The sequence below is a fragment of the Hemicordylus capensis genome, chromosome 10, assembly GCF_027244095.1.
Source record: "Hemicordylus capensis ecotype Gifberg chromosome 10, rHemCap1.1.pri, whole genome shotgun sequence".
Taxonomy (NCBI): Eukaryota; Metazoa; Chordata; class Lepidosauria; order Squamata; family Cordylidae; genus Hemicordylus; species Hemicordylus capensis.
Genome location: NC_069666.1, coordinates 13,127,188 through 13,150,748, shown reverse-complemented (window position 1 = coordinate 13,150,748; position 23,561 = coordinate 13,127,188). Strand labels below are relative to the sequence as shown.

Here is a 23,561-nt window from a genome sequence, read left to right as displayed (position 1 = left end):
CTGGTGCCCACAGAGCCCAGTGGTTGACTTTGGTAGAATACAGGAGGGGTTTACCATGGCCTCCTCCCGTGCAGTATGAGATGATGCTTTTCAGCATCTTCCTATATCGCTGCTGCCCCATATAGGTGTTCCCATAGGCTGGGAAACATACCAGCGGGGATTCGAACCGGCAACCTTCTGCTTGTTAGTCAAGCACTTCCCTGCTGCTCCACTTAAATTAGCTTTAAAGAACTGTGTAGCCCCATTCGCACATTATGTTGAGCACGCATAGGCCGAGTGTATGGGTGAGCAGGTACACATCTGTACACAGGTACAGTTATTCTCATGTTATGCTGAACACAGGTACAGCAGTTCACTTCCTCTCTGTACCATGCATTTGAGGCGCCTGTACCCAGGTTCACTTTTAACATGAACACAGGTACAGTCATTCACATAAACAAATGTACGAGTGTACAGATATCTGTGCACTCGTACAGCAGAATGTCTGAATCGGGTGTGTGTTTCCCACATTATCCTAGCCATCACTCCAGTTGCCAGTGGAGGCTCTGCTTTGTGCCACACCACCATGAGAACTGCAGGACGGGGCCTTCTTGGTTGCGGCTCACAGACTTTAGAACTTGCGCTCTTGGAAAGCATGAGTGGCTCCCTCTGTGTTGACATTTTGAACTAGTGTGCCTGTGGCCTGCAGAACAACCAAATAATGTTTTATCTGCTTGCTTGGTTCTAGTACCGGCATCGTTGAACAGCTGATCACTGAGACTACCTCTGTGGCCATAGTCTTTGTGTGATGCTGGTAGAATGACCCTCCTCAAGGCCCACCCAAGTCAGAGAGAGCCTATGGAGTGCAGTTTGTGAGGGCATTCTTGTTTGTTTCTGTTTCTGGCATTGCCTTAGTGGCTTTTAGTTTTAATAATGCTATGGTTATTATCTGGTCATTTTATGCAGTGTTATCTGTTTATGTTTGGTTTGGTGGCTGCCTTGGGTGGTACAGTTCTGTGGGGCAAAAGGAGGCAATTCTTTTAAAAAATTTAAAAAACAAAACAAAATCAGAGCATTCAAATTCACTCTGAGTTGAGATGCTTGACTCTAAGCTTCTTCACACAACCATTTTGGGGTGGGTGGGAAGGTTGGAGAGCTCCTACCCCATTCGCAGCACACAACCAGAGCCTCTGTTTGGGTCAGCAAAGCCAGGAAAACCACGATCAAGCCGGGTGAGGCATCCATTGTTGAAACTGGGTGCTGCAAGCCCTGTCCCTCCATAGAAAGTCCTCTGAGGCCTTGCATGTCTTCCCAGCATGCTTTTTTCTTGCAGCAGACTGGAAAAGCCTCGTGACATGAGCAGCTACCCTCCCATTGGCCACGAAAGAGCAAGAGGCGCACCCAGCCCTGAAGAAGCCGCTCCAGCTTCAGGACCATGGAGAGGCTGTTCACATAACCGAAAACTGGGTAGCACAAGTGTCCTACCCAGGTGTGGGAGCTGTGCATGCTCCCAATTTTGAGTTGTGTGGGAGCAATCAACTAGGTAAGAGGAATACAAATACGATGAATATTTATATACCACTTTTCATCAAAAGTTCCCAAAGCGGTTTACATAGAAATAAGTAACTAGAATGGCTCCCTGTCCCCAAAGGGCTCACAATCTAAAAAGAAACATAAGATAGACGCCTGCAACAGCCACTGGAGGGATGCTGTGCTGAGGACAGGTAGTGCCAGTTGCTCCCTCCCTGCTCAACAAAGAGAGTCACCACTTTAAAAAGGTGCCTCTTTGCTCAGTTAGCAGGAGGGAGAAGTGATTGTGTGGGAGACAGGAGCTGGGTAGGGCAGCTTTTCCTCCTACCTTGGTCAAATGCTGGGTATGAAAGTTGGGTAGGATGGTGCTGTCTAGCCAGATTTCCTCCTACCTTGCCTCCACACCAGTGTTTCCTCTAACAGGGATTCCTAGATGTTGACTACAACTCCTGGCATAACCAGCTGCAATAGCCTGTGCTTGGGGATTGTGGGAGTTGTAGTCAACAACATCTGGGAATCCCTGTTAGAGGGAACACTGTTCCACATGATCCTTTCTCCCTCCTCCTACCTAGTTGTTTGCTCCCACACAAATAAAAATGGGGCATGCACAGCTCCCATACATGTGGGGGATACTTGTCCTACCCAGTTTCCGGTTGTTCGAACAGCCTCAGAGTGTGCTGGCACATCCGTGGGTGGCAGCCCCTTTAGCCCCAGCTCACTATTGCTTTCATGTGAGGGAGGACCTTCTGGGTCATCGTGGCAGGGTGCAAGAGGTAGGCATGGGTTCACACAACCAGAGAATCAAGATAGGATTGCACTCCTCTCTTTCAACCTTGGTTGCGACCAGAATAGGAAAGCCAGTTTACCCTGCTTTGAGCAACCTGGGCTGCAGGGATTTTTTGTTGTTGTTGTTGTTCACACAATCATGCAAATGTGGGTAGCCTGCCCTGATTCTGATGAGAGTGTGAACCAGCCTTCTGTGTAGGAAATCGTACCTGTGTTGAGTTTCCTTCATTCCCCCCCCCCCCTTCTCAAGAATTCAGCATACAGTTAGCATTTGGTCATGAAGGCAAGGCAGGGGAAAGACCACTCCACCAGCCAACCTTTCTGTTTAGGTGTGCTGCTCCTACGTAGTGCTGCAGTTGACACAGGGTGACAGGTCTATTTTTAAAGGTCACAAACGGAAAAGGAAACGAGTAGTGGGGGAATTCTCGGCAAGATCCGAAATTTGACACCAGTCTGAGGTTTTTATTTCTGCAACGATGTTATGTTGCCGCCCAGCTGGGTTTGTCGTCTTAAAGCCTTGATTGATATCTCCGTACATGGCACATTATGTTTGTATTAGCCTGGGCTGTTAGCCTGGCTGCGTGCTTTATTGCCCTCTGGAGCCGTTGCTCGGCGCTATCTTTGGAGCGCCTTGTATGCCAGCTCCTGCAAGTTCAATTTCTACCTTTCGCTTGAAAAGGTCAGGAGTTTGTTTCCCAGCGGGACTGGCTTGCTAACCCGCTTACCTGGAGGAAGGCATTACCGTTTTGGGCTGTCCGTTCTGCTGAAGGGGGAAATGTAACCCTTCCGATGCAAGACAGAGAGCTGATCTTCTCATATTCTCCCGAGTCCACGTGTACCTGGGAACTGTCAAACTGGGCTCTGCGAATCTTGTTGTCAAATATGCTGAGTATATCTCATTGGACTAACTTGGATTGATAATTGAGCTTTGCAAAATCAAATGTGTTCCATCAAGGGCTAATAGTCTAATGTATTACAATGCCCTCTAACATTTACAGAGTGATATAGGGACACAGGTACCCCAATTATCATAATATAATATTGATGGATACCCCCAGTTCTCATAACAGGACTGCCCCCTCCCCTGTTCATATTACACATTTCCAGTTCCAAAAGCTGTACTCCACCTTTTCCTTGGAGAGTAAACAAATATATTTATCCATTAGAAAGTAGGCTAAAAATAGGTTTCCACTTTGAAAGTGTGCACAAACATCATTTCTGAGGCCTTTTCTGACCAGGACAGCTGTTGTTGGACTTTATCCCCAGTCACAATGGTCAATAGTCAGGAATGATGGGAATTGTAGTCCAATAACAGCTAAAGCCGTGCTCTAGACTATACCAGGTAGATGGACCAATAGCTGGAGTCTGCATATTATAACTCCCTGTTTGATACACGTACAACGCATTGCTGGCTCTTATGCAATCTGGATATCTGAAGATGATGTCAAAAAGTCTTTAAAGGTGCATGCAAAGTGTCCCAACTTGTATAGTGATCCTCACCTTTCTGAAGGGTCTGGAACACGACCAGCATTAGCAATGCAGTGTCTGCCAAGCTATCTGAAAGTTTATGTTTTTGTTGGCTATAATCTATGCACCATCCCTGTGGGTTGCCTTCTCCACTTGTGGGTAGGAACTGCAGATTAAGCAGAAACACAATAAGCCAGAGTTATTCAATTAAAATATTCACATTTTCTTTTCTTTTTTAATGCATCTTTGGAGGGTTGTTGGTTTTTTTGTTATACACCCCCCCCCTACCGCCGCCAAATCTGTCCTTTTTTATACCACAGAAATAAACTACTTTTTTATACCGCAGAATGAGACAGGCCCAGAAAACCTATCCAGTCTGGGATTTCATTAACATAAATTTTGTTGATGAGGGGTCATTGGAAATTCTATTATGAGGTTGGTAATTATATCCACACTCTGCTAAACCTTGAAATTAATCGTTAGGGCTTGTTTGGTTTTTTAAATGCCGGCCCATAGCACCATATGAAATATTTGTACTGAAGCTGGGGTCTGTCAATTTATTTCTCTATAAAATGTAGCTAGCATGAAAGACAGGCTTATTTTCATAACATGTTCCTGCCATTAATATTTTGTGATTTTTTTTTCTCAAACCTAAACAAACTTTCGCTTTCTTTGACCTCTTTAATCCACTTCTTTTTCTACGTAAACTGCTTTGCAAATTTAATTTTGTTGAAAAGCGGTATATACATATTCATAATAATAATAACTAGCTGGCCCGGGCACAGAGCATCTGCGCCTCTAGTTTGCGCTCTCGTTCACAGTCCATTTTGGGCCGCCTGCCTGCCCGTCGCTTTCTCCCCCCCACCCCCGCACCACTGCTTTCTCTTCCTGCCACCTCTTTCTCTCGCCCGTCCATCCTTGGTGCTTTCCCTGGAGCCTCTTTCTCTCAGCCATTTCTCTCGCCCATTCGCTTTTCCCCGGCAACTTGGTTGCGAACTCTTGCGAGAGCTGCCACGCATGGGATTAGCGACAGGTACATCTTAGAGAAATATAGATATAGAAGATATAGATAATAACAGTAACAATCAAACACTTTCTTGGCATTTAAATCAGTGAAAAACAGGCTATTGCAGAGTACAGACTATAACACCCACCGGATGGAGTGCAGTCTTCAACAGTCGGGCTTGGGCAGTAATCCGTGGCACATGACAACAGGGCCATATCACAATCTCCAGCTAGTATTTGTAGCAAGTATAGAGGCACATAATTTGGGGAAGGTGCCTTGCCATGCTAGGGAAGGGCGGAAGGGTGTGCATGCTCACAGTGCACGGACGTCCTTATTGCATGTGGTTGAGTCAGCCAATGAAGTGTCCCAACTGACTCCTTGTTTACTAAATCTTGAAAGCTTGCGTGAGACCATTCATTTTTGCTGTCTGCAGAAGACCAGAGGAGAGAGAGCAGTACGACTCTCAAGTTGTGGGTGAACCACAGTCTAGGCATAGCAGCTGAGAAATCTAGACCTCACAATGGTTGCTAAGCGTAACAATCTAGGCCTCGCAATCTTAGCAATTTAGGCCTAGCAATTCCGCAATCTAGGCCTTGCAACCGTTGCTAGGCGTAGCAATTCTGTCTTGCATATTTGGCAACCTCACTTTTTGATGATCCCCACCCAGCAATCTTCTAAGCCAGTGGTTCTCAACCAGGGGTACACGAAACCCTGGAGGTACATCTAAGGCTTGTTAAGGGGTAACATAGAGTCTTCCTTCCTCTGCCTCCTGGTCAGAGAACTTAGTTGTTATAATTACTGGTTTACATCTAGATTAGGTTCCTTAGGTGTAGTGCTATTGAAATCTGAAATATTTAAGATTACTTGTCCTATAAATTTTAATTCGAGTGCTCACGAATAACTTAGTCTGGATGTAAGACAGTGAGGCGAGTCTCACGATCAGTGAGACCCACCTTCAGAGGGTTTGCGGGGAGAGTGGGCTTAGCCCGCTCTCCCTGCAGACGATCCCCAGACAGCCCAGGGTGGCTGGATTGGCCGCCCACACGACTGCCAGCTCTGTCACAGAGCTGGCCCCCCGGAAGTTCCAGGATGCCCCACACGAGTGCATGGGGCATCCTGGAGAGACCCCCAGGGCCAGGAGGCTTGTGTCATACTCCCAGCGAGGGTCTTCTTGTGTGTTGCCGTGGCACGGCTGCACACCACAGCAACACACGATCAAATAGGTGGGGTTAGCGGAGCGCTCACGCCACTAACCTCGTCTAAGGGGAGGGGGAATTAGGAGGGTTTGCTGCCGGGAGCCGCGTGTCTCCCGTGGCAGCACACGATCCCCCCAAAGTGAGCTCCCTTAGCCCGCTTTTGCCTGATCGTGAGAATCTCCTCAGTAACTTCAATAGTCTGTCTCATAACTGTAACATTTAAATGTGTGCAGGTGTGAGTGTGTGTACAAATGCTAACAATCTCTCTGGTGGTACCTGAGCTGAAGGTTTCAGACGGAAGAGGTACACCTTTTGAAACCTGTTAAAAAGATTGACATCCCCATAAGTGCACAGAAGGCTTGATCAATCATTTTAATCTAGGAGGTCATTCACACAGTCAGCAACTGTATTCTACCCTGGTTTGGGAGCTGTGCGTGGCTCCAATTTTCGGTTGAGTGGAAGCTTCTACCCAGGTTTGCCTCCTACCTTGCTTCCACGCAACTGAAAATTGGGAGCACACACAGTTCCCAAACCCAGGTAGAATACAGTTTTTGATGGTGTGATTGACCTCTAGGTTTAATGTGAGTTACCAACCATGAAGTGATTGTATGAACCCATGCCAAAGTGATTTATGATCCGAGATTGTTATCTTGGCATGGGTACACACAATCACGCTAATGCTGATAACCCACATAAATCATCATCATCATCATCATCATCATCATCAATTTTATTACAGCCATTGGCCAGCAGACCCACATAAACCTAGATTAAAACGATTGTGTGAAGAAGCCTAGAGTCATTCTGGAACAGATGTTCTTCTGTGCAAAGAATGGGGATGAGGCTTTGCATGCAGAAGGTCCCAAGTTCAATCCCTGGCAGCATCTCCAAGGTAGGACTGGGAGAGACTCCTGCCTGAAACCTTGAAGAACCACTGCCTGTCAGTGTAGATAATACTGTTCACACTGACTACAATACAGAGATCTCTGAGGTCAGAGACGCAAGTTTTGGGCAGTATAGAAATATGTTAAATAATACAGTAAATCATCCACACAATCAAAAACTGTGTTCTGCCCAGGCTTGGGAGCTGTGTGTGCTTCCAATTCTCAATTATGTGGAAACAAGGTCAGAGGAAAACCTGGGTGGAAGTGATTGTGTGCAAGCAAGGTAGGAGGAACCTAGTTTTTCCTCCTGCGTTGCTTCCACACAACTGAACATCGAGAGCATACACAGCTCCCAAACTGGGGTAGAACACAGTTGTTGATTGTGTGAATGACCTCATTGTCTGCACTGAGCTAACGGGACCCTTGGCTTGACTCAGTGTAAGGCAATTTTCTATGTTCCTATGGGGTATGGGCTCCTCCTCACCTGGACCAGACTGAACTCAGTTCCTGGCTCATATATTGGTACATCCAGCCCTGCGGGCAGCAACACAACTGAGAATTGCTTCTTCCCACAAATGTGCAATGTAGAAACCTAATAAAGTATGCAGTCTGTTGCTTGGTGTCCTGAGCCTTGCCTTGCACACTCCTTTGTGTCTGGCCTGATCCCCTTGAACGCACTCCAGCGATCTAAATGAAATATACGCAGCTGCCGCTGAGGGCTCCCATCACCTTGCAGCAAAGCCTTGAGACTTGCCTTGCTCGGCTTGAGTGTGTTATGATGAGAGATTATTAACTGCGTTTCTAAGCCATTATTTTGCTGCTGGTCACAGCTGTGGGGAAAGTGTCACAAAATCTTTACCCGGTGCGTTTCACCTTGAGGATTTATGCTTTCGATAAAACGCTCACAATATTGTCATTTTCATTCTGTAAATCAGGCTTGTCAAGACCTCGCTCACTTGTGGGGTCGGGGGGCGGGTGGGGGGAGGCTCATGTGCAACTGAGGTCTTGAAATCCCAATATTTGAGGGGCCGGGTTCAGAGGAACTCTTGATCATTGCGGGGATGGTGGCAAACGAACGGCAGCAGTGCTGCCTGGTTGGAAGAGAAACTGTTTTCTCTGTTAATCCAGAGTTTCGCCCCAAGCACCATAACAGAGTGTCAGATTTCCAGCTGCATCGTTCCCCAAGCAATGGGCAAGTTTAATATAACAGCAGGCTACTGAACGAGAGGAGAATGGCATTCGATTCTGTGCTGTCCTTGGAGGCATGGCCCTTTTCTCCTAACTGTGCTCCAGGGGGCCCTCAAATTCCTTGGAATCCTGTCAGGAGTTCCTCAGTGAGAATGTGTAGATGTCTGGATGGCAAACCAACTTCTCAACAAGACAGCTTGTCCTCTTTCTGCCTTCCCCTGCAATAGGAAGCCACAGAAGTGTTCAAGGGCACAGTTCCGGAACGTGCAGGGTAGTGGTGAGCTGTGCTCTCTGTAAGAGGGATTCCCAGATGGTGTGGACTACAACTCCCATCATCCCCAGCTGCAATAGGCTCCGGCGGTTGGAAAGCTGACATTCGGCAGGAGAGTGCAGGTGTTGGGTAGATAGATTGAGTAACTCTACAACTCGGAGCTTTGACAGCTTGGGTTGGGGGTGGGTCAGGCCGTCCACCCCCTCTCAGCGGGGGTGAGAAGCCTCGTGGTGAGAAGAGGTCAGGACATGGCACCTGACCGAATCAGTACCCGGCCCTTCGCCCTGGTGTAGGACGACCATCACTAGGAGGCAGCTGCACATGGGAAGAGTACCTGCACTCTGGTAATTAGGAGAGCTGGTCTTGTGGTAGCAAGCATGACTTGTCCCCTTAGCTAAGCAGGGTCTACCCTGGTTGCATATGAATGGGAGACTACATGTGTGAGCATGAGCACTGCAAGATCTTCCCCTTAGGGGATGGAGCCACTCTGGAAAAAGCATCTGAGGTTCCAAGTTCCCTCCCTGGCATCTCCAGATAGGTCTGAGAGAGACTCCTGCCTGAAAACTTGGAGAAGCCGCTGCCAGTCTGTGAAGACAATACTGAGCTAGCTGGACCTATGGTCTGACTCAGTATTTGGCAGCTTCCTATGTTCCTATGTCTTATGTGAACCATCATACGCTACTGGCAGTGGACTGAACTAGTGCATGTGGAGCTTTGGGAAGCTGGGAAAGCCTCTGTTTCTTTTTATAATGTCATCTTAAGTCTTTGGACATTTCTGGTGATTAATTTTCATGCTTAGTAGCTGTATATTTTCCCGACTCTGTTAATGGAGGACATATGTGACCTTAGCCTTTTAATTGGGTGATCATTAGTATCTAAATATCATCTCTGACTTGCTGAAAATATACCCGTTAGCCTGTGAATTCTCTTAAATGTGCCTTTACTTTTCAAAGGTGCATGCATGGAATTCCTATAGGGGTGGATTACAACAAGTCCTAGGTTTTGCTCCATCAGACATTCTAGCCAAATTCCGTAAATTGCATTTTCCCTGTATTTTGGATGGATGTGGAAATTTACTTTTAAAAAATGCATACACAGAGTAACTAAACCCACAGCTGCTGGTGAATTCCAAAAGGAATTGTATTGCCGCCATCATGCTTCTTACTTTAAATACTTTAATTGAGGCTACTGTGAAATGAATAATTCAGAGTGCTAGGAAGAGCCGTCATCGAAGGATCAAAAAGCGATGTCGCTGTGAGCGCGTGGCCTTCAGCAGATTGCAGCGAGGGAGCTGCTCTGCTCCGTACGAAACCCTGACCCAGAATCAGGTTGTCTATGGATGATTTAGCACCAGGTTCCCCATGAGCATGCGGTGCGCTATGGGCGAGAGGCAAGAAACGCCCCCTTCCAGCCACACATCACTCCCAAAGTGGATGGCTCTCCACGCCAGGCTGGGTGGCCCGGCTATCCGAGGCAAACCGAGGCTCCACAGCACTGCAACATCCTTATGTTTCGGGGGGATTCTGACTTAGAGGCATTCACAGATGGTAGCTTCACCCCATTGGCTCCTTAGCTGAGCACATACACCAAACGTCTGATGCTGAGCAGGATTGCACCACTGGGTGACCAATGGCATGTGCTCCAAGTTTTAACGGTCACAACGGTTGTGTTAGGGGTGGCTTCTGAATTTCTTTCTTGCTGTGTTTTGAAGCCAAGGTAAGTAGGAAAGTAGCCCAAAATTGGTCATAAATAAAATGGCCAGCGTCCTCACTAACCATGGTTTGAGAAGAAGCATCCCTACTGTAGAAAGCCACAGCACTTACCACATGGTAGGAGGACTTATCACCAATCTCTCCTTCCCCTGGAAGCTGCAGAGGGCCGCACGCGTGTGTACACACACACACACACACACACACACACACACTGAGTGACCCTCAGGGACATCTCTTCTGGTGGCGCAGAGTATTTTTGAGAGAACAAATTCTTTAATCCTGCAAAGAACACAAACCTTTTGTTCTTTTACTCTTTGCTACATGTAGTTCAGATTATGCAGGCAGTGAGAGCTGGTCTTGCGGTAGCAAGCATGACTTGTCCTCTTTGCTAAGCAGGGTCCACCCTGGTTGGCATTTGAATAGGAGACTGCATGTGAGCGTGGTCTGCTGTAAGGTATTCCCACAGGGGATGGGGCTGTAGCTCAGCAGTAGAGCTTCTGTTTAGCATGCAGAAGGTCCCAGGTTCAATCCCTGGCAGCATCTCCAGGTAGGGCTGGGAGAGACTCCTGCCTGAAATTATTTTACCATCTACCTATGATTTGTCATTGGGGTGCTTCTTTTCTTGTGACAGTGGAGTAATATCTGACTTATCCTTTGGGGCCATTCAAAAGATACCCACCTGCAAGGATATTATTTGAATGTTTAAAGAGGCTAGGTGGATTCTCAGACTTAATGCCTTTGGCATCTGTGGGGTTAAACAAAGAACTGGTTCTTTCAGCATCAGTCTCATTAAACGTTTTCCCTTATTTTTGTAGATGTTCTCATTGACAGCATTTCAATGGTCAAAGAGTCCATTGATATGTTTGGTATTTATGGAGTTAAATGAAGCATTGGAGCTTCCAGCGTTGATTGAATGATTCTGCCTTTCTGGTCTTGCAACGCTTGAGTCGCACTGTGCAGGTGCGCTGGAGCATCTCGCAGTTCTCAAGGGCCGCTGGGCCAGATGGACAGGCCTGCCAGCTGCTCTACCCACTGCTGCACCACCACTGGGGACGCCTGATCGGCACACCCCCGGCCACACTCATGGTGGCTACAAGGCGAAGATCGGTGGGGTGGGCACAGGGTGGTGGCAGGAGGCCCCCTTGGACATTGGAGGCCATGCACTGATGCCCTCAGGTCCAGGGGTAAGTGTGTGTGTGTGTGTGTGTACTTTTTAATACTTTCTAATAATTCTATTTTGGGAGTTTACCTTCAGATTTCATCCCATGAAACTGATTGCCAGTGAATTTAAGACTGACAAAAGGAGGCATTTTTTCACACAGTGCATCGTTAATCTAATGAATTCTCTGCCACAGGATGTGATGATGACCACTGGCTTGGATGGTTTGAAGCAGGATTTAGGCAGATTCATGAAGGAAAAGCTTTAGGGGTGTGCATTAACTGCTGGGAGGTCTGCTGGATTGTCTACACCAGGGTAGCACCAGACTCCCTGCGGTTAACTTAGAAGGACCAATGTTCTGATTTGGTTGAAGGCAGCTCCCTACGTTCCTTTATACGTTCCATTATTATACAGTCTCCATTTTATTTGACTACCTATGATTTGTCATTGGGGTTCTTCTTTTCTTGTGACTCAATGGAATAGCAGTGAGGTAGCAATCAATTTTGTCTCATCAGTTTAGTGACAAGTTGCTGTGATGAGCATTAATCTCCCCAAACTCATCCATGCAATGAATAATTAAAGCATGGATTCCACACTTTCCAGAACATGCAAAGGTTGTTGTGTCCTTCTCACTAACCTACCCAAGAGCTTGATGAGCAGGCTGGGTAGATGGTCTGTTCTGTATTGAGACTTCATTCAAAGTACATCAAATCTCCTTTTTGTTCCAGGATTAGACAGGCACAATTTAATCTAGTAAATTCTATAAACCAAAGACCTTCGTATTGGGGAGGGGGTGACAAGAAAGTAACTTGTGAAAACATTCTGACAAAAGGTATCAAAAGGATTGCCTTTCACAATCTCTCTCCCATACATAAAAAAGTAAAACTTTAAAGATGATTCATTCTCATTGTATATCATGCCAGAGGGAACGTTCCTGATCTCTTCTATTAAGGGAAGGTTAATTTTAAGATCTCGCACCTGGAAAAAAAAGAGAGAAGATACCACTTAAAATTCAGTTTTTAATGAAAACAAAAATCACTTTGGCTCCCAAACATGCTACTGTTTTTTGTTTTGTTTTTTTTAAAAAACCGCCCTCATTAGTAATTCTGCTTAGAAATTTCCATAATGTACAAAAAGGACACAATCCAGTGAGAAGCTCTTCTGTACAAACCCAGTATAAATAAATGGGAGACTGAAGCACACTTGCTCTTCTGCACTGCTCATTTGTTTCAAGGGGGTTTGCACAGGAACAGGGGTAGGCAACCTTGGATCTCCAGCTGTTGCTGAACTACAACTCCCAGCACCCCAGCCAAAATATCTTGTGATTGGGGTTGGTGGGAGTTGTAGGCAACAACAGCTGGAGAGCCAAGCTGTTGTTGCCTACATCAGGGATTCTCAATGTTGGGTCTCCAGATGTTATTGGACTTCAACTCCCATAATCCCCAACCCAAGACCACTGGGGCTGGGGATTATGGGAGTTGAAGTCCAATACCATCTGGGTACCCAACGTTGAGAATCCCTGGCCTACATCACACTGATGTTTCTTACATCAGTGAATACCCTGTAGGTATTTATTTATTTATTTCATTTCCATTTATTTTCATGCCATTTGTATTCCACCCAATCCAAACAGCTCAAGGCGGTTCACGACCAAAATGTAAAAATAATTAAAAGTTTAAATTATTGACGTAAAACGCTTTTAATAAATCATTTAAATGCCACCAAAAGCTAGGCTAGAGAAGTCTTTGCAGCAGTCTTAAAGGCTTCTGACATTCCCCATATCTCCACGGGGAGTGTGTTCCACAACCCAAGAGTGGCTGCTGAGAAGGTCCAACTCCAAGTTGCCACTAGGAGAACTGGTGGCAATCCCAGACAGACCTCTCCTGAAGATCTTGGTGAGTGGTGGGGATCTTGCAGAAACAGGTGCCGTCCAAGGCTTTAAAGGTGATTGTCAGCACTTTACATTTTGCCCAGAAACATATCAGCAGTCAGTGAAAGTCTTTAAAAACAGGCATGTTGTGCTAACTGAGCTAAGAGACACCTTTTAAAAGTGGCGATTCTCTTATATTTGGCAGGGGAAGTGCAACTGGCCGCATCCAAACCCAGCACAGCATCCCTCTAGTAGCTGTTGCTGGTATCTGCCATATGTTTCTTTTTTTAATTGTGAGCCCTTTGGGGACAGGGAGCCATCTTATTAATGTATTATTTATTTTTCTATGTAAACTGCTTTGAGAACTTTGGTTAAAGAGCTGTATATAAATATCCATATTATTTCTTGTTTACACAGTCAGACAGGTGTTATTGACTGGTTTGTTTTATCCAGACATTGAGTCCTTCCCAAGGACCTGGGATGGCTGAATTTTATCATCAATACTGTTGGTTATTATAGATATCGTCTCAGAATATAAGCTGTTCCCAGTTAAGTTGCTTTTTGTAATTGGCTGATGGTGATCTCTGTGGCCCCTATGGTGTTGAGGTGCTCTTCAAGGTCTTTTGGAACTGTACCCAGGGCGCCAATTACCACTGGGATTATTTTGGTCTTTTTCTGCCACAGCCTTTCTCAAGGGAGCTGGGTCTTCGCATAATGTGTCCAAAGTATGATAGTTTGAGCCTGGTCATTTGTGCCTTGAGTAAGAATTCTAGATTTATCTGTTCTATGATCCATTTGTTTGTTTTTCCTGGATGTCCATGGCATCCTCAAATGTCTTCTCCAGCACCAAAGTTCAAAAGTGTCAATACTGTTTCCATTTTGCTTCTTCAAAGTCTAGCTTTCACATCCATAGAGTGTCATGGGGGAAAACATTGTCCGAATGATTCTAATCTTTGTAGGTATAGACACGTCACGGCATCTAAATATCCTTTCCAAGGCCTTCACTTCAACCCTACCAGTTGCTAGTCTGCGGCATATTTCTTGACTGCTGGATCCTTGACTGTTGACTGTTGACGGTCGATCCTAAAAGGCAGAAGCTACCCACCACTTCAGTGTCTTCATTATACATTCTGAGGCTGGTTGCTGTACCCATTGTCATTAGTTTAGTCTTCTTTACATTTAGTTGTAGTCCCATTTTTACACTGTGCTCCTTAACTTTCATTAATAGAGCTTGCAGATCATCTGCATTCTCAGGTATCAGAGTGGTGTCATCATTATAGCACAGGTTATAGATGTTTCTTCCTCCTGCTTTAAAGCCACGCTCCTCTTCTTCCAATCTAGCTTTTCTCAGTATATGTATTGAGTATATGTACTCAGTGGGAGTACTTGGTGCTAATTTTCTGAAGCCTGCCAATTGGGCTGAAGGAAGGAGTACACTGGGCTTCACCATGGAGCCAGCCAATCAGGAGCAGAGGAGGAGGGTCTTCACCCTCCTCTCTCCCCTTCTGCAGCAAAGACATCACTGAGGACATGTTGGCTTTAAGGCGGAGCTCCTCAGATGGGGAACAGGAGGGCCCTGGGAACCTCCAAGTATCCCTAGATGTACTAGTCCCTGCTGTTAGGAACAGTTGAAAATGTGCTTGCATTGGTTTGATACCCCTTTTGGAATTCTGCAGAAATCTGCAAGATAGAAAAATCTGCAAGTTGAATCCAAAATTGTCCTTCCACATATGGAAGGTGATTCCTGCTAGCTGAAGGGCTGTGTTGAACCCCCTGCTGCTGCAGTGCTGCATGGAAAAAGTGAAACTAAATCCAAAGATGTTCTTCCCGTTACATTAACTCTCACTCGAGCAGAAGTGCTATGGAAACCTATCTATTCTATCAGAGTGTGAACTTCCGTGCAAGCATTTGTGGAACAGGGCTGTTCTCCTTATTATTCTGTGTATCCAGCCGTATGACCGCTAGTGTCAGTCAGTCAGTCAGTCATAAGAGCCTCTATATTTAGATTGCAAGCTAACTTCTCTCTCACACACACACACACAGACACACACACACACACACACCTGTCAAGCCTACATCCTCCAAGTCTTAGGTGAGAAAAGCCTGCAGATTCTCAAACTACCTATAAGTGTTGAAATATTGATAACTTCCATTCCAAGGATAAGATTCACCCCCGCCCAAAAAAGATGTGCTAAAACCAGAAGTGTGTCCCACAGTCCAAATAATTGTCTCATTGCTAGCCGGGAGAAGGAAATATTGGCGCTTATGCTTGCCTTTTCCATAAGATGCCCAGAGGAAAATGTTGCAGTCCTCATAGGCCAGCTTTCCTTAGCAATATTAAAATGTCACTATCTTTTTAACTCGTCGGTTTAACCTTGACCACCAATAGCCAGCCCAACTTTTTTTTTAAGTGTTCTAATACTTCTATAGAAGTATTCCAATTCAGATTAAGACAGGACTCGGGAGTCTTTGTCAGCCCTATCTGGAGATGCGAGGGAAGGAAATTAGAATCTTAGGCATGACACTGTTGCCAAAGCTGCCCCATCCCCTAAGGGGAATATCTTAAGCTAATTGCATGTCGTCTCCCATTCAAATGCAAACCAGGGTGGATCCTGCTTATCAAAAGGGACAAACCATGCTTGCTACCACAAGACTAGCTCTCCTCCCTTGACCCCTAATGCTGGCCCTGTGTAAGGTACCGTGCCTGTGCACTAAACAATTGAACAGCATCTTCAGATCTATGAGCCAGCCCAAACATTTAAGAGCCAGACAATGGGCACAAAATTACCAGACTTAGAGGCTGTTTGTACGAGCAGCCAAGGCTAGGCTAGGACAGCTAAGCCCAGGCCTGGCTGCCCATGAGAACTGCCGTGAGTTGCAAGGCTTCCAGCTGCACCTCGGGGGCAAGCCCGCTGGTTAGCCCACTGGGCTAACTGCTTGTGTGTCACCACTGGCTGCTCCCACCCAGCACTGGCACAGGAGCGGCCTCCTGGCTGTCGCCGTGGGGGGAGGGGGGGAGGTCCCCACAATGCACCATGCACTCGCAAGGTGCATTGTGGGATTTCGGGGGGGGGAGGCGGGACAGTGCGTCCCGACCTCCGCGCTGACCATGGCAGCCACGCATATATGTGGTTTTTATTAGGGATGTGCACGAACCTGTTCGGAGGCCCTGTTATGGGCCTCCGAACAGGTTCGAACAACTTGGTGGTTTGGCCGGTTTGAAGGCAGGGTGGAAAGGGTGCTCTTATTCCTCCTGCCACGTTTTCCTGCCGGCACTGCACGTTCAAACAGTCTGTCCCCTCATCAGACCACAAGTGACAGGAAGTACCGTGCGTCCGTGCATGCGCGTGCACATCGTGCTCGCTGATGTGCATGTCAGGCACACGCGACATGCACTCGCTCGCACCAACGTGCATGCGCATGTGGCATACTTCCTGTCATTTCCAGTCTCGGGACTGGGCAGCAGGGAGGTATGCTCCCCTCCCCCCGTTAGACCATTTGAAAGTGCAGCGCTGGCAGGGGAAATGCAGCGGGAGGGGTAAGAGCACCCTCCCCTGCCCTTAAACGTATCCCCCCACCTTCATACCAGCCCCCACCAGTTCCGTGCACACCTCTACCGCGGACTGTCTGGGTGCCCAATTAGTACTCCCAGCAACTCCCAGAGGATGGTCTGCAGGGAAGGCAAACTTCTGCTGCCTTCCCCGCCACCCACCCGCCCTCCAGCTCACGTGATCGTGAGAAAGGGCTCTTGGTGATGAACACTGTGGAGGCAGACAACAAGCAGGCTCCTCGTTATCTCCTTTACCAGTTTCACACTTGGAACAGAAAGAGCGCTGCCTGGGACAAATGCAGATTTTGTCAACTAACTCTGCCTCTGAATGCCTTAGTCTAGGCACCACCGCTAAAATTCTAGGCACCATGGCTCCCTGATGCCTGGGATTTGTGAGCTAATATATGGATCTAGTCATGAGAATTGGCCATAAGGACACCTCTCTGCATGCAGTTGATACACAGGCATCTCACAGGGCTATGGAAGAGGAGGTGGTTCGACACATTCAATCAACCTTTATTACAGTCAGAGACCAGCATAAAATTACATGTTAAATGAGAGTGATACTAGAAGGACTAATAGAAAATACAAGTTAAAAGTTCCATGCTTAAAAATACAGGAGGATAAAGGTGATTGCAGATCCGATGACAGATATCGTGAAAAGGCTAAAATGAAAGATAATTGCAATTTAAAAAGAGACGAGCTAAAATATATAAAAATACATATATGCACATTAATACTAAAGAACTAAAACTGCTAAAAATAAAAATAATACTATTTCTCTTATAAAAATGCACAGAAAAGATAAAAAGGGGAGTATAAAATGGTAATAGAACTGTAAAATCCAGATTAAAAATTATAAAAAGCAATAAAAAGCCGTAAAAAAAACAATGAGAAGGGAAGCATGGGCAAGTGACTGACTAAAGCTGCATAGGTCTTTGGAGGTTCACACAAGCACTCTGAAATGTGCCTTGGAAAGTTAGCCAGGGCAGGCACTGAAGCCCTGGTGTGATATCTTTCCCCCCATGACCTGTCCCTGTTGGGGGACACTCTGTCCCATTCCAGCTAAGATGTAGCTCCTCAAGCAATGAAAGAACATCACGTTACAATATTGTCTGTGGATTATAGATATTCTTGGCAATATTGTAATAGCATAAACAAAGCTGTACTAATTAATATCACATTTAGGCCAGATCGTTGTGTGATGAAATGAAATATATTTCTTCTGAAGGTGTTTTTTGGTTGGGGGGACAGTAAATCCAGAGATTTTAGCAAAGAAAGAAAAAAGCTTTCAGATTCTTAAAGCAGTTTTTTTTTAAAAAAAAGGTTGAAATACTTAATTATCCCTGAGCTATTTAAAATAAACTGTTTCTATATCTAGTCATCAAATATAAAAGGGTATGTATTTATATATCTGTCTTGTGTAGTTGATTGCATCAAGATAGCTGGTCCATCTGCAGGCTTTGTTGCTGAATGAGTTGTAATTCAGGAATGAATAAGAGCTGCAAGGAAAGTGTTTTATCAACAGCTGGGCTTGGAGATTTGTCTTTGCACAAAAGTTAGTGTGGAAAAGTTACCCAAAGCACAATTTTCTCCTTCAAAGCCTGATTCCCTCATTTCGTTCACAAGAAATGCTGTTGGTGTTTTTTTGTGTGTGTAACTACCCTTACCTCTAAGAGTGAGGTTGTACACTCAGTTTTCATAGGGTGAATATACATAATTGCCTAGAAGTACTTACAAAGTAGGTATGAGAGGGACCAGAGATGGTGAGGAGCACACTGTTAGGCATGAAGTCTGGACCCATCCAAAACCAGTTCCTGATCCCGGTTACTCACTTCCACCTTAGATTTTACCAACTTCGTCAAGCCATCTTCAAATCCTGGTTTCAAGTGGGCACAGAAAGTCAGTAATATCTAAGGTGGAAGTGGGTAACCAAGATCAGGAACCCGGACTTGGGCATATTCAGACGTCATGCCCAACAGGAGTGTGCAATCTCCCTGCAATCTCTGGATCCCCTCTTACCTACTTTGTAATGTCCTCAGCTGGGATGCCACTGGATTTCGGCAGCAGATTCTTCAGACTGGCCTTCAGACTTTTTTGGGCTCCTGGCAGGGCAGAGTGTTTTCAGACTCTGGACAAAATCAGGAAGCCTCCCCTTCCTTTCCTCCATGGTGAACCTCACTTGTAGCAGCCAAGACCTAGGCCATTTGTGTGAGTTGATACCTTGGACCATTATGCTTGGCCTCCCCTAACAAGACTGGAGGCATCATTCCCATCACTGCTGGGTGGCAGAAGTAAGTTAGACCTCCCTAGCAAGAGAGCCCTTATGAACGTTAGTACATAAGAACTGCCCTTCTGGATCAGGCCCAAGGCCCATCTGGTCCAGAATCCTGTTGCCCACAGTGGCCCACCAAATGCCCCTGGGAGGCCCTCAGGCAAGAACTGAAGGCATGCCCTCTCTCCTGCAGTTGCTCCCCTGCAGCTGGTATTTAGAGGCATCTTGCCTCTGAGGTTGGAGGTGGCCTATAGCCCTCAGACTAGTAGGCATTGATAGACCTGTCTCCATGAATTTATCTAAACCCCTCTTAAAGCCATCCAGGCTGTGAGCTGTCACCACACCTTGTGGCAGAGAATTCCGTTCGTTGATTATGCATTATGTGAAAAAAGCACTTCCTCTTGTCAGCCCTTGCTAGTCAGCAGTTCAGTCCGAACCAGATCCCTAGAGCTTTGCAAGGCCTGGGAGTTTGGCTCCAGCCTTGGACCCTGACTCTTCTGCTAGGATTTCCACAGTCTGAGAAGGAAAAGCATGAACCTCAAACTCCTGCACTAATAAGCTTTGCCCAACATCACTAAGGAATAGACTGCACCTCTGTTCAGTGTCTTGAGGGGTCCTAGGCTTTTTGCATCAAGTGAGACATGCCCATTGGAATCTTCTTCTCCAGATCCTAGGCAGTACCAGTTCAGAAAGTACATAGGGAGCCCTTTAGAGAAGAAACAGCCTTGATCCTATTAGGGCTTTAGGGTGCAGCTACTAGATGGACCCTTTCAGTGTCTGAGTGCATGGTCTAAGGACACATTATACCACCACATTGCTGAAGCTAAGCCGGTCTTGGTGTGCTCAGTGCCTGGGTGGGAGAGCCAGATATGCCACATATGGGAGTAAAGCATCTGCTCTGCGTGCAGAACATTCCAAGTTCAGTCCCTGGCAGCATCTCTAGGTAGGGCTGGGAAAGTCTCCTGCCTGAAACCTTGTAGAAGCTGCTGCCAGTCAGTGTAATTCTGGGCTAGCTGGAACAATGGTCTAAGAAGGCAGGGTTTCTTAACCTTGGGCCCCCAGATGTTTTTGGACTACCATCATCCTCAGCCACAAAGGCCATGTCTGGGGATGATGGGAGTTGTAGTCCAACAACATCTGGGGACCCAAGGTTAAGAAACCCTGGTCTAAGGCAACTTCCTTTATTCCTACGTTTTTGTTTTTGTTTTCTTTTATTTAACACATTTATATACCACCCAAAACTCAAATCTCTGGGCAGCTTACAGTAAAGTAGCACAAATTAAAACAAAATTAAAAGGTTAAAACAATTTTAAAATTTAAAACAGTGTTAGAATCTATGAATCTAATTAAGAGTCTGGGTGAACAAATGTATCTTAACCGCCTTTTAAAAAATTATCAGCAAGGGGGTGTTCTTATTTTGACAGGGCACATATTCCAAATTAGATCTGCATTGAGTGTTATTGGTCTTTAAAAAAATTAAAACATTCAATAGATTTTCAAAAGCAATAGCTTTTTCTAATATCTAATAAATCTAATTCTATTGTATCTATACTTGCAAATGCAAGCTGAATTTTTTGTGTACAAGTCTCTATATATCAGTCCAAGACTAGCAAGTAGCAGCCAAGAAAGTGGTTCTGTGCTTGCAAAAATGCAAAGTGTGTGTGTGTGTGTGTGTGTGTGTGTGTGTGTGTGTGTGTGTGTAGAGAAATGCAATAATGTATAAACTTATGATTACCTGCCCCTGGAAACTTCATAATGAGATGTGCTATAAATCCAAATAAATAAAATATAGTCTCATATGAGTAGGACGTTATGCATTGGCTCATTGGATCTCTCTCTCTCTCTTTTTTCCTCCTAGTTTTAATATTCTGCATCCAGTTATCTGAGGAAGGTAAGTGCTATCTTCAGATGCAATAACTTCAAACATCACGGCTAGTGTTGTTAACATTTATGCAAAGCCAGCCTAACAAAGAGAATCCAGTTATGGTAATCTGCTAATAGTCAGGCAACAGTATTATTATGGAAATAGTGTACTAGTGACATTTGTTCTACCATATTTACTTGAATCGGAGATGACTCTGGATTTAAGACGGCCCCCCAATCTCTAGTATCAAAAAACTTGGGGGGAAACTAGTTTTGGATTCAGGTAAATCCAGTACCTTGTTATACCAAGGAAGTTTCCTATGGACAAGATACATATGAGGCTGCCTTATATGAAGCGCTCGTGTCTGTTTAGCCCAGTGTTGTCTACCTTGACTGGCAGTGGCCCTCAAAGTATCTCAAAGGATGGAACCCAGGACCTTCTACATGCATGGCATGTGCTCCACCCCGAGTCCTAAGATGAGCAAGTTCTTAGGACTCGGTGGTTCATCTCAGATGAGCAAGGAGTTGGTGGTAAGAGCACCTGCCCATGCGTACAGAAGGCTGGACGACAAGAATTATTATTGTTATAACCACCCCTGTTATCAAAAGAAGAAGAGTTCTGAATAAAAAGTGCAAGATATCCGGTGTAAACAAACAATCAGCATCCAGTTCCAAACTGATTAAAGAAAATCTGCAGGACCTCCTAGTTGAAGCAGTCTTTGCTGGCAACTGAAAGCACCCTTAGTTGAATGTATTTTGGCAAAGACATCATTTCCATGAACTGGACATGTGGACGGCACAAAAGTGACTTCTTCTTAGTTGTGTTGGGGAGTTGAAGATCCAGAGGGAAAAAAGCAGAATGTGACTAGCTCGATGCTTAGTTCCTTAGCAAAAGAAAGATACTTTTTGTCTTTGGTTTTCCACTCTGATTAATCCTTTTATGAAAGGACGAGCTTCTAACCTCTGAAGCTAGATCACATGGTAAGATCCTTTTGTATGGGTCTGTTAGCAAAGTGGTGCACCTTTGGGAAAGCCTGTTCTTGAGAATAAATTTATTCTTTAAAAAAAAAAAAAGCTGATTGCCTTCACGTATCACTGTAATGTAATATTTTAATTATGGCTTTCAGTGCACTTCAGACAGTGCCCCTGCAGGACTGTCTAATTAAGCAAGTTGTTCAGCTTTCAAATAGTATCAATCAAAGCATTGCTGGAAATGTCTGGATCTCATTTTCTGAGATTAAAGTATAAAAGAAAGACACTTCGCTCCATTGTTACTAAACTTAAGGGGTCACTTATAATGGGCACCACCTGGTTGGCAAGTGTGTTATGAAAATCTCCGGTAATGTGAAGATGCCTGCTTGGGAAAAGTGTTTAGACATGTGCTTGTTTTTAAGGGTATGAAAGATCCCATTGATTTTTAAGACTCCTCCAAAAGTGTGTGCTTAGGACTGGGCTGAACCTTCTGGGGCCTCTTTTTTAACACAACATAAATCGCTCTTAAAGTAAAGGATAGGACTGTTTAAAGACAAAACTGCACGTCGCTAATGGCACTATAGAAAGTAAAACATATGGTATGTTTTTGTCTTTGTCTGCTGTTCAGTAATGAAGCAATACATCATACATCCCAACTGTCCCTGTTTGCCATGGCTGGGCCCTCTTTTCTGAGAGCTGTTCCTAGTAAACTCTTATCCCTCTTTTGTGGCTATCAGGAGCATTGCTGAGTACTTAAAAGATCCAGGCCCTGACCCACCGGCCCTCTTTTGATCATTAAACTCATTCATGGCCCCTCGAGAATAATTACCCCCAAGAATAATGTCTCTATTATAATGCTGCACCTGCAAAGGTGGAAGCAGCAGAAATCTAGATGAGATTTCTAGGCTAGGATCTCTCTCTCCCACGCTCTCTGCAGGTGCCTCCAGTGTTGCATTCCCTTTATAGGAATGCATGCACCTCGCCATGGAGGAGCAAAGTGGTTGATCATGAGAATCAGGGCTCTAAGCAGTTCATTGGGGGCTATGCCCCCATGAGCAGCCACCTAAGGACACCCCTAGCTTTGCCCATTTTTGTTAGGGAGGACGCCTTGCGAAAATGCATCAGTTGCTAGCCTTGCCGTTCACCGGGGCTCAGCTCTGTTGAAGTTAGATCTCTGCACAAGCGGGTGGGTGGATGCCTCTTGTTTCTAATGCATAAATGCCTGCACGTGAACATGAAGGCATCGTGCAGGGTGCCGCTGCCATTTCGCACGTTGCGGCTGTGGAGATACGTCTTGACCTGCTGATAAGCTCTCGTAGGACAATGGCTTGTTTTCCTAATAGATCTTTAACCAAGAGGGCCAGCTGTGTCTGGGCGGTTAAATCAATGGAGGAGGGGCCACTGCAGAGTTAAATGAATGCCGTGTGCTGCTGGAAGTGCAGAGCCTCCAGAAGCGCCTAGTAGTTTCAAAGGAAGTGGGCTCAGGCAGTGATCCTGTTCAACGACAAGCTGAGCACTCCAGAGCCAGATAGAGGTCTGGTTCCCGTGCAGGCAAACAGTGATCCACGGGGACAGAGGTAGATGATGCAATCTAAGACAGGGTGGGGTGTATCAACAGCAGGGGCATTGCTAGGTACTTTAAAGAACCAGGCCCACCGTCTTGATAAACACAATCATAAGCCCCCCCCCCCAAATTATTATGTATTTTTAAAAAGTCTCTAATATTATAGTAGAGCACCTATGAACAGGGGTGAAGAAATGTTGGCTCAGTTCATCAGCCAGATAAAATATTTTACTTGTCAGATGGTTACTTAAGCTGTGATGGTACATTGCTCATCAGTACTGTTTTCACT

General features: G+C 45.6%; 1 protein-coding gene and 1 non-coding gene across 27 annotated transcripts in view; both read left to right on the top strand.

The window, feature by feature from the left end:
- Positions 1-23,561, top strand: part of SEMA6D (semaphorin 6D) — a 410,879-nt gene that overhangs the window by 225,096 nt on the left and 162,222 nt on the right. For 23 of the 26 annotated variants that reach the window (XR_008311419.1, XR_008311422.1, XR_008311421.1 and 20 more), the window contains one exon: positions 20,732-20,764. The exons of the other annotated variants lie outside the window; for them this stretch is intronic. The gene's annotated coding sequence lies outside the window, so the exon portion shown is untranslated. The remainder of the gene's footprint in view (positions 1-20,731; positions 20,765-23,561) is intronic. 26 annotated transcript variants of the gene reach the window in all.
- TRNAA-AGC (transfer RNA alanine (anticodon AGC)) lies at positions 10,491-10,562 on the top strand. The gene has a single exon. It is a non-coding gene; the product is annotated as a tRNA-Ala (tRNA).